The following is a 16,856-nucleotide window of genomic DNA, read 5'->3' on the forward strand; positions in this document are numbered from 1 at the left end:
ACATAGCCACATTTATTTAAGAATGTATTCCAATATCAAATAGCAAGGTTCAACAACGTAAAACCACAGTTACTTTTGCACCAGCCTTATACTCTACTCTCTGATTTCTCTTCCCCAATTCCCATCCCCAGAGAAGCAACATTCTGCCAGACTGATGGACTTGGAGACATTCTCCCATTGTCTCAACTAGGTGTTTCTGAATAAAGGATCTACATTTCCAGTTATCAAAGGGAACAATGGGTAATGCCATTTAAAGAAAGGGAGAGGGTAATGTGTGTCTGTGAAACCAAGGAGCCAGGCACCATTTTGTCAGGAGTGCAAATTTCTGGGTTTTCACAGAGGGGAGGGTGTCAGAATGTACAGGATGTCACATTGTACTCTGCCCTTTCCATTCTCCATCTGTAGACAGCACTGTCACTTAGGAAGATGAGTTTTTATTATAAGGATTGTTTGCCTATTTCAAACTATTTTTCCCTCTTGGCTTTGATTTCTCATTCTTTGACTTTTAAAATCAACTTTAAAGAACACTTTTTGAAAAGTCAGGCTGTTGTTAACTTTTTACTATTACAAACATGATCATGACAAGCAGCTTTATACATACATCTTTGTATATTTGTTCAATTATTTCCTGAGGATAAATTCCTAGAAGTAAAATTGCTGAATCAAAAGAAGTAGATGCTTGGGAGGAATTTAGTAAAATTTGCTAAATTACCCTCCAGAAATATAACAATATACATGTCATCAACTGATTATGACAGTATCCTTTTTCTGAATGCAACAAACATTTTCAAATCTTTGCTAATCTGAAGGTTAAAAATATGTCTCCTTCTTGAATTAGTTTCATTATCAACTACCAAAGAATTTTTTTTTTGGTTACTTACGTTTATTTGCTACTTTAATTTCTTGTTTTTGTGAGTTTCCTTTTTATATTCTTTGTCTATTTTTCTTTCACAACATTTAGCTTTATCTTATTTATTAAGCTCAGTCATGTCTGACTCTTTATGACCCCATTGACTATAGCCCACCAGGATCCTCTGTCCATGGAATTCTCCAGGAAAGAATACTGGAATGGGTTGCCAATTCCTTCTCCAGGGGATCTTCCTGACCCAGGAATAGAATGCGGGTCTTCCACATTGCAAGCAGATTCTTTACCATCTGAGCCACCAGGGAAGCCCTTATTTATTAAGAAGAGGTCTTTACCTATTAAGACGATTAACTGTTTGTACACCATTGCAAGTGTTCCTCCAGTTTGTCCTTTCTCTCTCTCTTCTTTTTTTTTTTCTAATTTTCCCCCTGGTCTCTGATTAACGACCTTCTCTCTTGTTCCATCCAAGTTATCAAATCTGGCTTGGAAAAAACCAACCCAGAGAATCACAGATCTCATAGTGGAGTTTCATTATTTGCTGATACATTTCCTACTATCAGTTCTCCAGGATCTTCCACTCTTGCTCTGAAAAATATAAGGTCACATCATCAAGTGTCATGGTTATCAGAATAGAGCATAGCACTTCACGGTCCCACCAGCCCCAGCCCAGCAGTGCCCAGTGTCCTGGAAGCTCCCTAGACCTTCCCTGCCCCTTGGCCTCCCATTCTGCCAGACACTTGTCCTTTGTGAGTTTTTTTTTAACATAGTGAAAACTTTTACATTTAGAATTAGTCAGCTGGACTCAGTTTAGATGATCCCAGTTTTGTTGGCAACATTCAAAGCATCATAGGAGCCAGTTGAACCTAGGCCTTCTGTCCATCAGATCTGATCAGGGTGTTGTCCTTAGCCATGTCAATGTCATAGAGCTTCTTCACAGTCTGTTTAGTTTGGGGCTTGGCCTTGACACCCACAGTGAACACCAGTGGGTTTCTATCCTCTGTTTTCTTCATGGTTGACTCTGTGGTGAGTAGGAACTTGATATGGCATAGTGGTCAAGTTTCTTTCTTCTAGGGGCATTCTTCAGAGGATATTTGGGCTGCCTCCTGAACCACCGTGTTTTGAACCATCGGAAGGTGGGTGACATCTGGATCTTCTTTTTTTGTTTCTGGCTGTGGACACCTTTCAACACTGCTTTCTTGGCCTCAGAGCCTTTGCTTTGGCTTCAGCTTTGGGAGAGTCAGGGGCTTCCTTCTTTGTCTTTGGTGCCATCTTTGTGAAAAGGCCTGTCCTTTGTGTTTATCATTGTTAGTGGCATTCACTTTGCTTTGTCTTTCTTGATCATACAAAATTTTATTATTATTATTATCATTTTTGGCACTGTTGCACAGCTTTTGAGATCTTAGTTCCCTGACCAGTGATCGAAACCGTACCCTGGCAGTGAAAGCACCAAGTCCTAACCACTGGAACACCAGGGAATTCCCCAAATTTTATTATATTTGTTTAGACAAATCTATCAGATACTTGCCTTTAGAAGAAAAATTTCTGAAATAAGCCAGAGGGGGAAAAACCACCTTAATTATAGGGAACAAAGATATGAATTACATCAGACTTCTCTTTAGAAACCATGTAAGCAAGAAGAGATTAGAGTGAAATATTTAGTGTTGAACAAAAAAAGCTACCAAACTAGATAGCTGTATCCAGTTAAATTATCTTTCAAAAGTGAAGGAAAAATAAAGACTTTTCAGGCAAATAAAAGCAAAGGAACTTGTCACCAGTCATCTTGCCCTTATGAGAAATGGTAAAAGAGACACTTCCAAGAGTAGAATGCATAGATCATATATCTGCTGCTGCTGCTGCTGCTAGGTCACTTCAATCGTGTCTGACTCTGTGACCTATAGACAGCAGCCCACCGGGCTCCCCCGTCCCTGGGATTCTCCAGGCAAGAACACTGGATTGGGGTGCCATTTCCTTCTCCAATGCATCAAAGTGAAAAGTGAAAGTGAAGTCGCTCAGTCGTGTCTGACTCTTAGTGACCCCATGGACTGCAGGCTACCAGGCTCCTCCATCCATGGGATTTTCCAGGCAAGAGTACTGGAGTCGGGTGCCATTGCCTTCTCTGGATCATATATCTAGACCTGTAGAAAATACATATTAGAAACTCATATCGACATCTGAAGAAAGAAAAATATTAGAGAGAAGAAATGAATGAAAGTAAAATAAAACTTTATATTTTTGTTATTCTTAATTGATCTAATAGATAACTGCTTGTCCAAAAATAACAATAGCAATAATGTATTGGTTGATTATAGCCTATGAATAAGTGAATGAATGACAGCAAAGTTATAAGGGACAAGAGGGGAAACTGGGAATCCTCAGTTGTAAGGTACATGTCCTACCTATGAAGCAGGATAAATAGACTTACATTAGTTGTAAAGAAGTATAATCAATGGGCCAAGAGAAAATGGAATAATATAAAATGCTCAGTTAAAAACAGAGAAGGCAGGATGGGAGGAAGCAGGGCTGTGTGAGGTCATTTCACTTCCTGTGTGCAGGGTGGCTTCCTGCGCTCCCACCCTTATTCTCTTTTGATTGCCTGACTGCCACCCTGTGTGTCTCACGCAGGCCCGTGGAAGGGTCTGTCCCAGTTGGCTCTGCCCTACCACTGCAGTCATTCCACCTGGCTGAAATTGACATCTGATGACATGAAGAAGATCTACAAACTAGCCAAAAAAGGCCGGCCTCAGAGTGATCCTGAGATGCTCACATGGCATTGTTCTGTGACAGGCAATAAAATCTTGAGAATTCTTAAGTTCAAAGGACTTCCTCCTGATCTTCCTGAGGATCTCGAGCATTGAAGTAAGAAACTTGTTGCTGTTCGAGAGTATCTTCAGAAGAATAGAAAGGATAAAGATGCTAAATTCCTTTTGATTCTGATTGAGAACTGCATTCACAGGTTCGCTCAATATTGTAAGAACAAAACTGTCCTTCCCTTACCCCACCCCCAACCAATTTGGAAATACTAGTCATCCACAGCCTCTGCCCTGGTTGCACAAATTTGTCTATGTACTCAAGCAATGGCACCCCATTCCAGTACTCTTGCCTGGAAAATCCCATGGGTGGAGGAGCCTGGTAGGCTGTAGTCCATGGGGTCATTAAGAATCAGACACGACTGAGCGACTTCACTTTCACTTTTCACTTTGATGCATTGAAGAAGGAAATGGCAACCCACTCCAGTGTTCTTGCCTGGAGAATCCCAGGGACGGGGGAGTCTGGTGGGCTTGTCTATGGGGTTGCACAGAGTCGGACACGATTGAAGTGACCTAGCAGCAGCAGCAGCAGCAGCAAGCAATAAAATTATTGTTTAACTAGGAAAAAAAAAACAGACAAGGCAGAAAAAGAGGGGAAGACAAGAAACAAGGAACAATGCAATGACTAGAAAACAGTTGCAAATATGATAGATATGAATCAATTACGTCAACAATCATTTCAAATGTGAAGGGTCTAAACACACCAATTAAAAGATAGAAATTGAGGAAGTGTATAAAAACCATGTTGCTTTTAAGAAGCCTACTTTAAATGTAAAGACACATACAGATTGAAAGTAAAGAGGTAGAGACATATATGGACTTCCCTTGTGGCTCAGCTGGTAAAGAATCCACCTGCAATGCAGGAAACCTGGGTTCGATCCCCGGGTAAGAAGATCCCCTGGAGAAGGGAAAGGCTACCCACTCCAGTATTCTGGCCTGGAGAATTCCATGGTGTCGCAAAGAATCGGACATGACTGAGTGACTTACACTTTCACTTTCAGAGACATAAATACCATGGCAACACTAACGGAAAGAATACTGGAGTAGCTGTTTTAATTTCAGACAAAGCTGACTTCAGAAAGAGGAAAATTAACATGGTGTTATCATCAATATTAACAATAATATTCTTTTATAAATATCAATAATAGCAAGGAGAATTATTAATGATAAAAGTGTCAAGTCTCCGAGGAAACAACAATCATGTGTATCTGCTTAACAACAGAGCATCAAGACATGTGAAGCAAAAACTGATAGAATGCAAGGAGAAGTAGAGGAAGCCATTATTATAGTTAAAGATATGAACACACTGTATTCAGTTCAGTTCAGTTCAGTTCATTCACTCAGTCGTGTCCGACTCTCCGCGACCCCATGAATCACCGCACGCCAGGCCTCCCTGTCCATCACCAACTCCCGGAGTTCACTCAAACCCACGTCCACAGAGTCGGTGATGCCATCCAGCCATCTCATTCTCTGTTGTCCCCTTCTCCTCCTGCCCCCAACCTTTCCCAGCATCAGACTCTTTTCCAGTGAGTCAACTCGTCGCATGAGGTGGCCGAAGTATTGCAGTTTCAGCTTTGGCATCAGTCCTTCCAATGAACACCCAAGACTGACCTTCTTTAGAATGGACTGGTTGGATCTCCTTGCAGTCGAAGGGACTCTCAAGAGTCTTCTCCAGCACCACAGTTCAAAAGCATCAATTCTTCGGCGATCAGCTTTCTTCACAGTCCAACTCTCACATCCATACATGACCACGGGAAAAATCATAGCCTTGACTAGACGGACCTTGGTTGGCAAAGTAATGTCTCTGCTTTTTAATATGCTGTCTAGGTTGGTCATAACTTTCCTTCCAAGGAGTAAGTGTCTTCTAATTTCATGGCTGCAATCAGCATCTGCAGTGATTTTGGAGCCCACAAAAATAAAGTCTGACACTGTTTCCACTGTTTTTCCATCTATTTCCCATGAAGAGATGGGACCAGATGCCATGATCTTTGTTTTCTGAATGTTGAGCTTCAAGCCAACCTTTTCACTCTCCTCTTTCACTTTCATCAAGAGGCTTTTTTAGTTCCTCTTCACTTTCTGCCATAAGGGTAGTGTCATCTGCATATCTGAGGTTACTGATATTTCTCCCAGCAATCTTGATTCCAGCTTGTGCTTCTTCCAGCCCAGCTCTATTAGTAACTGACAAATCCAATAGAGAGAAAATCATTAAGGATACAGCTGAACTGAACAGCATTATTAATCAACTGGAGTTAACTGACAGTTATAGAATTCTTAATCCAAAAACAGCAGAATATACATTCTTCTCAAGCTTACATGGGATATTCACCAAGATAGCCCACATTCAGTGCCATAAAACACACATTAACAAATTTAAAAGAATAGAAATCCCACAAAGTATTCTCTCACACCACAATGGAATTAAGCCAAAAATCAATAACAGAAAAATAAATGGAAATCTCAAAATATTTGGAAATTAAACCACATACTTCTAAATAACACATCAAAGAATATCTCTAAAAATCCTTAAATATTTTGAATTAAATGAAAATATAACTTAACAAAATCTGTGGGCTGCAGTGAAAGCAATAGTATGTGTATGTGTGTTAGTCGCTCAGTCGTGTCCGACTCTTTGTGACCCCACAAACGGTAACCCAAAAGGCTTTTCTGTCCATGGAATTCTCCAGGCAAGAACACTGGAGTGGATTGCCATTCCCTTCTCTGAGAGCAATGGTAAGAGAAAAATTTATAGCATTGAATTCATATTTTAGAAATGGAGAAAGATTTAAAGGTAATAGTCTAAGCCTCCAATTTAGGACAGAGAAAGAAAAATAATATAAACCTAAAGCAAGTAGACTACATGAGGGAAGAAATCAGTGAAACTGAAGACAGGAAAATAATAGACAAAATCAGTAAAACCAAAAGCTGGTTCTTTGAAAAGATCAATATTTTCCATTGGATCTCCAAAGTAGACATACCAATGGCCAGCAGGCACATGAAAAGATACTCAACATACTAATTTTTAGAGAAATGTGAATCAAAACTACAATGAGATATGACTCACACCAGTCAGAATGGCCATGATTATAAAGTCTATAAATAATAAATGCTGGAGAGGGTGTGGAGAAAAGGAATTCATCTACATAGTTGGTGGGAATTTAAATTGGTGCAGCCACTATGGGGAATAGTATGGAGGTTCCTTAAAAAACTAAAAATAGAGTTATCATATGATCCTGCAATCCCCTGGAGAAGGGCATGGCAATGCACTCCAGCATTCTTGCCTGGAGCATCCCCATGGACAGAGAAGCCTTGCGGGCTACATTCCATGGGGTCTCAAAGAGTCGGACATGATTAAGCAGATAAGCCCAGCATCTACAATCTCACTACTAGCCCTATATCTGGAGAACACTCTAATTTGAAAAGATATATGCACCTCAACATTCATAGCAGCACTATTTACAATAGCCAAGACACAGAAGCAACCTCAGTATCCATCAACAGATGAATGAAGAAAGATGTCATATGTATATGTATAATGCTGCTGCTGCTTAGTCACTTCAATCGTGTCCGACTCTGTGTGACACTATGGACTGCAGCTCGGCAGGTTCTTCTGTCCATGGGATTCTCTAGGCAAAGTGTACTGGAGTGGGTTGCCATGCCTTCCTCAGGGGATCTTCCTGACCCAGGAATCAAACCCATGTCTCCTGCATTACAGGCAGATTCTTTACCGCTGAGCCACTCGGGAAGCCTGTGTATATGCATACATATATATGTGTGTGTGTATCTATATACTATATTATGTAATATATAAATTAGGACTTTAGGATTAACATATACACACACTAGTATATATAATATAGATAAGCAACAAGGATCTACTGTAGAGCACAGGGAACTACATTCAATGTCTTATAATAAGATTTAATGGAAAGGAATCTGAAAAAGAATATATATACATATATATATATATTCAATCACATATACAATTGAATCACTTTGGTGTACACCTGAAACTAATATAACATTGCAAATTAACTATACTTCAAATTTTTTAAATGGTTAAAAAATATATTTTCCTTTGGAATATTTCTTTTTTTAAACTGTCCTGTCTTTTTACCAAAGGACAGTTTACATACAATAAATTTACCCATTTTAAGTGTACATATGTATTTCCAATAGAATTTGTACATGGTAGAAATATCCTATAATATGCAAAATCCAATCAGTAGCACTAACTACCCCAAATATGGTCAGTGTAATCTAGAAAATAGAAAATATATTTTTAAATTTTCTAATATTTTTATTGAGGTAAAATTTATGTTATGTAAATTTTGCCATTTTACCATTTTAAAGTGTATAATTCACTGGCATTTATTACCTTCACAGTGTTACACAACCATCTCTTTCAAATTTCAGAACATTTCATCACCCAAAAAGGAAACTCCACACCCATCGAGCAGCAACTTCCCATAACCCCTTCCCCCACCCCTTGGCAATCTATAATCTGCTTTCTGTTTCTTTGGCTTTGCCTATTCTGGATATCTCATATAAATGGAATGCTATAATATGTAAATCTTTGTTATCTTATTTCTTTAACTTAGCATAATATTGTCATGGTTCATCCATGTAGTAGCTTGTGCAAGTAGTCCATTCTTTTTTGCAACTCCATAGATGGTAGCCCACAAGGATCCTCCGTCCATGGAATTCTCCAGGCAAGAATACTAGAGTGGGTTGCCATTCCCTTCTCCAGAGGATCTTCCTGACCCAAGGATCGAACTCAGGTCTCTTGCCTTGCATGCAGATTCTTTATCGTCTGAGCCACCTGCGAAGCTCTTTTATAGATATACCACAGTTTGTTTATCTCTTCATCGGTCGATAGACATTTGGGTTGTTCTTACCTTTTGATGAAAGGTAAATAGTGCTGGTGTGAAAATTCATACCAACTTTTGTTTGAGTATCTATCTTCAATTCTTTTGGGTATATATCTGGAAGTGGAATTGCTAGGACATGGTAATTCTGTTGCTGTTGTGGTTCAGCCCCTAAGTCATGTCTGACTCTTTGTGACCCATGAACTGCAGCACACCAGGCTTCCCTGTCCTTCACTATCTCCCTGAGTTTGCTCAAACTCATGTCCATTGAGTCAGTGATGTCATCCAACCATCTCATTCTCTGTCACCCCCTTCTCCTCTTGGCCTCAAATTTTCCCAGAATCAGGATCTTTTACAGTGAGTCGGCTCTTCACATCAAGTGGGCAAAGTATTTGAGCATCACTCCTTCCAATGAATATTCAGGGTTGACTTCCTTTAGGATTGACTGGTTTGATCTTCATGCTGTCCAAGGGACTCTCAAGAGTCTTCTGTAGCACCGCAATTTGAAAGCATCAATTCTTCAGCACTGAGCCTTCTTGATGTTCCAACTCACATCTGTACATGACTACTAGAAAACCCATAGCTTTGACTATATGGACCTTCGTTGGCAAAGTGATGTCTCTGTTTTCTAATACTCTGTCTTGGTGTTAATTTTATGTTTAACTTTTTAAGAAACTGCCAACATGTTTTTCACTGCAACTCTACTACTTTACATTCCCATGAGCAATGTATACTGCAAAGTTTCCAATTTCCGTACATCCTCATCAACACTTTTTCTTTTCTTTTCTTTAAATTATAGCCATTCTAGGAGTATGAAGTAGCATCTTACTGTGGTCCTGATTTGCATTTCTCTGATGACTAATGATGTTGAGCATCTCTCATGTGCTTATTTGCCATTTGTTTGTCATCTTTGAAGAAATATCTGTTTGGTCCTTTGCCCATTTTGGAATTGGGTTGTTTGTATTTTTGTTATTGAATTGCAAGAATTCTTTACAAGTTCTGGATATTCCTTATCAAATATATGATTGGCAAATATTTTCTCCCGTTTTGTTTTTTTTTTTTTTTTACTTTTGATGGTGTCCTTTGACTCACAAACATTTTTTATTTTTATGCCAAATTTATCTATTTTTTGGCTGTGCCATGTGGCTTGTGTGATCTTATTCCCCCAACCAGGGATCCAACACAGACCCTTGGCAGTGAAAGTCCAGAGTCCTAACCACTGGACTGACAGGAAATTCCCTTGTTACTTGTGCTTTTGATGTCATATCTCAAATTCTATTGCTAAATCAAAGATTATGAAGATTTACTCACAAGTTTTTTTCTAAGTGTTTTATAATTTTAGCACTTACACTTAGGTTTTTAGTTTATTTTGAGTTAATATTTGTGTATGATGTAAAGAAGGGATCCAACTTCACTGTTTTGCATGTGTCCATCCAGTTATCTGAGAACAATTTGTTGGCAAAAATCTTTCCTTGTTGAATGGTCTTGGAGCCATTTAATTAACCACAGACTTATAGGTTTATTTCTGGACACACAATTCTATTCCTCTGAATAATACAACTTTAATAAATTTACATTTAAATAGCCATATGTGCCTAGTGGCTATCATATTAGAGAACACAAAATTGGGTGAGTTTTAGTTAATTGAGATAGTTGTCCAACCAACACCACAATCCAGATTTAGAACACTTCCATCATAGGATTTTTTATTATTATTTTATGTTACTTCTTCTTTCCACATGATTTTTAGTTTTGCTCCAATTAAGTTTTGACTAGGATCCAGCTTTCAAGTGTGTGTGGGGGGGTTTTTTGTTAGTAGAATTCATAAAATTTTGGATTAACTTGTTGGCTACTTTTCCTTTTGACTGTTGATTGACATCAGGGCAAAAATAAAATGAGAATTTTGCTTAAGAATGGAGGTCAGATGGAAAAAGGAAACTTGAGAGTAAAGGGCATATCCTGGGAATGGTGATAGAGAGGACATTTGGAGCACAATGGACACAGCTAAGGTCACGTTTCCAGGATCAGATCTAGAAGAGGGAAGTTCCTCGAAGCCAAATCTCTCTTAGCCAGAGTTCTTTTGGTAAATGTTTAGTCTTTAAGGGATAAAATGTCCAATATTTCATATTTTTTCCTCTCTGACTCTTCCATTCTGAGATGGTGAACTGGCTTAAAGAGGAGAAATATCACATGACCACATGGCAGTGGAGGCATTATTTTGACCCATATCATGTCTTCTGACTTCTCACTGGCCTTGGTTGTAAAGTGACTGAATGAGATAGTTTCCTTAGCTAGAGACAATGGAGGGAAAGCAAGTCCTGTCTGACTTTTGTGGTTGATATGCTGGCGACCGTACCTGGAACTCCATCACCACAACTAGGTGTTCTTGGTCCTAATATTCCCCACCTCTGGATCACTCTAGCCCCCATTCTTTCCTAGTCTGCTGAAGCTCCCAGCTCCTAGACTTCTCATCTACCCCGCCCTCCCCCCCACATACTGGCACTGATGTATTCTGGTCTTCCCCTAGGGCAGCAACTTTTGGATAGAAGTATACTTTGCACTGTGTGAAAAAATAGCATGGTCGGAGTTTTTCAGGTTAGCCATTGATGTGTAAAGTAATTTAGAAGGTCTTTTCTCATAACACCAGGCTTTCACCATAATTTTTCTTTTTTTTTTTTTGCTGGAGAAAAAATAACTGAGCAATGATTTTTTTTAGAGCAGATGTCCATCCACCTCCTGAAGCACTGAAACCTACCGCTACAGTAGATGGTAAGTCCCATGACAGCAAGATTTAGAAAATACAGAAATATGTATGACGATATTATATACATTCACATCCCGTGTTATACTCTCTTCTCCCCATACACTTCATAAAAGAAAGACCTTGTGCACCATTTTTATTTCTATGTAGCTCCTAGAATAGTACATGGCACATAAGAAGGATATACAAGTTTCCTGAGTGGATGGATGAATGAATGAGGTACAACTCCACCCTGCTTTAGTTCAGAAAGGCTAAATTTAGGTAGAAAATTATGCTGCTCATAAAAAACTAAGCATAAATGAGTTTCAAGTCACCTAATTGTTATGTTTCTTCATGCCACTATTTTCTGAGTCCAGAATTAACTGTTTCATCTAGTTATCGATCAATGTTACATAAAGCTAATACGAATACAAATAAAAATAATTTTTCAATTTCTGCCCTCTCCAAGGGGAATTGCAACACATATAATTCAAAAGATCAGATAAATGTGTACCTGATATGTGGATGTTTTTAGGTTGAGAATTTCTGGATGAAAGGTTAATTTTAACTAACCAGACTTGGTCTTGCATATTACATATTTTCATTAACACTGTTGCTGCCCAGAGAAAAATTTCCCTCTGTTGAGTTGCTATGAGAATTCAGAATTTGTTTACCCTGAAAGTAATATGAACCTACCGTAGAAAAACTGAAAATTAACAAGAATTTTTATTAGAGGTTCTGGGAGTGGGTGGTGGATGTATGCATATTTGGAGAAGCATTTTTTTCCTACATCAGAAAGGTACAGAGATTTGGAGGCCTATGATGGGGAAGACCTGGAATTGAGGAAAGAAACCAATCTGTTTAGGTACCAGCTTGTCTAGGTGCTACCCAAGGAAGGACAACAAAAAGGAAATCTTGTCTGGCTTGAGAGAAGGAAGAGATGAGATATGGATTAGCTATGGTTCTCCAGAAAATTGGAAGATTTTAATAGGAGATATATAAAGAGACTTAGGAGGAATTGCCCCACACAATTATGGAGGCTGAGAAGTCCTATTTGCCATCTGTAAGCTTGGAGACCCCAAAAAGCTGGTGACGTAGTTCCAATCCAAGCCAAAAGGCCTGAAAATAGGGAGAACAGATGGTATACCTTTTAGTACAGTTCTAAGGGGGCTTCTTAAAAAGCAGAGACATTACTTTGCCAACCAAGGTCCGTCTAGTCAAGGCTATGGTTTTTCCAGTGGTCATGTATGGATGTGAGAGTTGGACTGTGAAGAAAGCTGAGCGCCGAAGAATTGATGCTTTTGAACTGTGGTGCTGGAGAAGACCCTTGAGAGTCCCTTGGACTGCAAGGAGATCCAACCAGTCCATTCTAAAGGAGATCAATCCTGGGTGTTCATTGGAAGGATTGATGCTAAAGCATACTTTGGCCACCTCATGCGAAGAGTTGACTCACTGGAAAAGACTCTGATGTTGGGAGGGATTGGGGGCAGGAGGAGATGGGGACGACCGAGAATGAGATGGCTGGATGGCATCACCAACTCGATGGCCATGAGTTTGAGTGAACTCCGGGAGTTGGTGATGGACAGGGAGGCCTGGCGTGCTGTGATTCATGGGGTCGCAAAGTGTCGGACACGACTGAGTGACTGAACTGAACTGAACTGAACTGAAGGGGGCTTCCCTGGTGGCTCAGTTGGTAAAGAATCTGCCTGCAGTGCAAGAGAGCCAGGTTCAATTCCTGGGTCAGGAAGATCCTGGAGAAGGGCATGGCAGCCAACTCCAGTATTATTCTTGCCTGGAGAATCCCGTGGACAGAGGAGCCTGGCGGGCTATGGTCCGTTGGGTTGCAAAGAGTCAGACACAACTGAAGCAACTGAGAACACACACACCCAGAGTTCCAAGACCTGAATCAGAGAGCCAATGGAGTAAGTTTCAATCCTAGGGCAGGAGACTACTGCTATCCAACTCAAGTAGTCAAGTAGTCAGGCTACTGCTGCTGCTAAGTCGCTTACATCTCCTGCACTGACAGCCATATTCTTTACCACTAGCACCACCTGGGGGAAGCCCAAGTAGTCAGGCATAGAGGGCAAAGTCTCACTTCTTTCACCCTTTTTTTGTTCTATTCAGGCTCTCAACAGATTGTGTAATTGGGGAAGGGAATCTGCTATGGATTCAAATGCTCATTTCTTCTGGAAACACCCTCACAGACTTAGAAATAATGTTAACTGGGTATCTGGACATCCCATGACCCAGTTAAGTTGACATATAAAATTAGCCATCACAAGGCACACATAAAGGGAATATATAAAGGTCTATGAACTGCACAGCGTAAAACTCTCCTCTTTCTTTTAAAATCTTGAGTAAAAATCAACACTTGGTCTTAATGGAATCCTAGGGAACAAAAGGGATATTGAGTCCTATTTAGCAGAAGGTTCAAGGCTATGGCAGAACCATAGTCATAAGTAGTAACATGGAAATTTTTTTTAAAGAAGAAAATATAAATGCCCTGTAATTTCACTTTATAGCAATGACTTCTATTTACCTTGTGGTATGTTTTTTTCCCCCTTCTTTTGCATATGTATGTATGTATATATATGTGTGAGTATACAGGTGGCACTAGTGATAAAGAATTTGCCTGCTAATGCAGGAGACACAGGAGATTTAGATTCAATCCCTGGGTCCGGAAGGTCCCCTGAAATAGGAAATGACAACCCACTCCAGTAATCTTACCTGGAAAATTCCATGGACAGAGGAGCCTGGAGGGCTGCAGTCGATGAGGTCACAAACAGTCAGACACAACTGAGCACACACGTATACATATGCAAAAATATTGGGACTGTATTGTATGGTATTTTATTCTACACTTTTTTGGTCATTATCCGTCGGTCATGTCCGACTCTGCGACCCCACTGACTGCAGGATGCCAGACTTTCCTGTCCTTCACTAACTCCTGGAATATGCTCAAACTCATGTCCATTGAGTCAGTGATGCCATCCAACAATCTGATCCTCTGTCATCCTGTTTTCCTCCTGCCCTCAATCTTTCCCAGAATAGGGTCTTTTTCAATGAGTCGGCTCTTTGCATCAGGTGGCCAAAGTATTGGAGCTTTACTTTCAACGTCAGTCCTTCCAATGAATGTTCAGGGTTGATTTCCTTTAGGATTAACTGGTTTGATCTCCCTGCAGTCCAAGGGACTCTCCAGAGTCTTCTCCAACACCACAGTTCAAAAGCATCAATTCTAAGGCACTCAGCCTTCTTGATGATCCAACTCTCACATCCATACATGACTACTGGAAAAACCATAGCTTTGACTATACAGACCTTTGCCACCAAAGTAATGTCTCTGCTTTTTAAAATGTTGTCTACGTTTGTCATAGCTTTTCTTCCAAAGAGCAAGTGTCTTTTAATTTTCATGGCTGCAGTCACCATCTGCAGTGATTTTGGAGCCCAGGAAAATAAAATCTGTCACTATTTCCATTTTCCCCCATCTATTTGCCATGAAGTGATGGGGCCGGATGCCATGATCTTAGTTTTTTGAATGTTGAGTTTTAAGCCAGCTTTTTCACTCCATCTTTCACCTTCATCAAGAGGCTCTTTAGTTCCTCTTCGCTTTCTGCCATTAGGGTGTCATCTGCATATCAGAGGTTGTTGATATTTCTCCGGCTAATCTTGATTTCAGCTTGAGCATCATCCAGCCTGGCATTTTGCGTGATACACTCTGCATATAAGTTAAATAAGCAGGGAGACAATATACAGCCTTGACGTACTCCTTTCTACTTTACATTAAATCATGAGTATTATTATTAAATATGGTTTAAAAACATGATCTTTAGTGGCTGCATAATAGTTCATCAAAGCATATATACCAAAGTTATTTAATTACTTCTCTATTAGAGATATTTATCAGTTTCCAACTTTTTATTAGTACAAGAACTCTAGCATGAATATCTTTTAATGTAAATTGACATATATGCTTAATTTCTCATTTGTGTCCAACTCTTTGTGACCCCATGGACTGTAGCCAGCCAGGCTCCTGTGTCTGTGGGATTCTCCAGGCAAGAATACTGGAGTGGGTTGCCATGCCCCACTCCAGGGGATCTTCCCAACCCAGGGATCAAACCCGGGTGTCCCACATTGCAGGCAGATTCTTTACTATCTGAACCACGAGGGAAGCCCCTAAATTGATATGGGCATCTACAATTCTTTCCTTAGGATAGAGTTCAAGAAGTCAAAGTGCATGAAAGTTTTTGACTCTTGCTCTATTCTTCCATTTTGCCAAAACACCTTTCGAAGTGGGTGATTTATACTCTCACTAGCACAACAACAAAAAGATTATTTTCACCTGTTTTTGCACTTTCTATAAAGAAATAACAAGGTGTGTACTCTTTGTGTCTAGTTTCTTTTCCATAATACATGTTTATGAGATTCATTCATGTTGTTGCATAAGGTTGCAGATTATTTTCTTCTTATTGCTGTTAGAATCCCATTGTGTAAATGTACCACAATTTATTTATCCACTGATGAGCATTTGGGCATTTTCCCATTTGGTATTATGAATACTGCTGCTGTGTCATGTCTTTTGGGGAAAGAATTTGGTGTAGAATTGCTGAGTACACACATATTTAATAGATAATGTCAAAATTGCTTTCAAAGTGGTCGTAACCATTTTATATCCCATCAGCAAGGTGTGAGAGTTACAGTTGTTTCACATCCTTATCAATATTTAGTATTGTTAGTCTTTTTAATTGTAACCATTCTGGTAGGGCTTCCCTGATAGCTCAGTTGGTAAAGAATCCGCCTACAATGCAGAAGACTGGTTCGATTCCTCGTTCGGGAAGATCCGCTGGAGAAGGGATAGGCTTCTCACTCCAGTATTCTTGGGCTTCCCTTGTGCTCAGCTGAGAAAGAATCCACCTGCAATGCAGGAGACCTGGGTTCAATCCCTGAGTTGGGAAGATCCCCTGGAGAATGGAAAGGCTACCCTCTCCAGTATTCTGGCCTGGAGAATTCCATGAGGTTGCAAAGAGTCGGACATGACTGAGTGACTTTCACTTTCATTCTGGTAGTTATGTAACACTATCTCATTGTGGTTTTAATTTGATTTTTCCTGATGACTAATACTGAGTGCCTTTTCATATGTTTCTTAGCCATTTAATATACTCTTTCATGAAGTATCTGTTCAAATGTTTGCTCTTTTTTCCTACCTAGTAAGTTGGATAAATGCATGCAAATATCTTTTCCCACTCTTTGGGTTCCCTTTTTTACTCTCAATGGTATCTTTGTGTGAATGGAAGTTTTAATTTTAGTACAATCAGTTTATCAATTGTTTACGTTAATGATTAATACGTTTTGTGACAGTTTAAATAATCTTTATCCACTCCAAGATCATGAAGATGTTCTTCTATGTTTTCCTCTGCATGTTTTTTTGTTGTTTTTCCCTTTTCATGTTTAGATCTGGAATTCATTTGGAGCTGTTTCACGTGTATCATGTGAGGTAGAAGTTCAGATACATTTTATTCCATGCAAATAGTCAATTCACCCAGCACTATTTGATTGAAAGACCATCTTTTACCCTCTGCCTT

At 39.6% G+C, this 16,856-nt stretch overlaps 1 pseudogene; it reads left to right on the forward strand.

Moving 5' to 3' along the window:
- The first annotated feature begins 236 nt into the window (after positions 1-236).
- Positions 237-3,888, forward strand: LOC148776212 (small ribosomal subunit protein uS15 pseudogene; annotated as a pseudogene).
- The last annotated feature ends 12,968 nt before the right edge of the window (positions 3,889-16,856 follow it).

The sequence above is a fragment of the Moschus berezovskii genome, chromosome 11 (assembly GCF_049115385.1).
Source record: "Moschus berezovskii isolate FMDL1 chromosome 11, NW_MosBer_1.0, whole genome shotgun sequence".
NCBI classification, from domain to species: Eukaryota; Metazoa; Chordata; class Mammalia; order Artiodactyla; family Moschidae; genus Moschus; species Moschus berezovskii.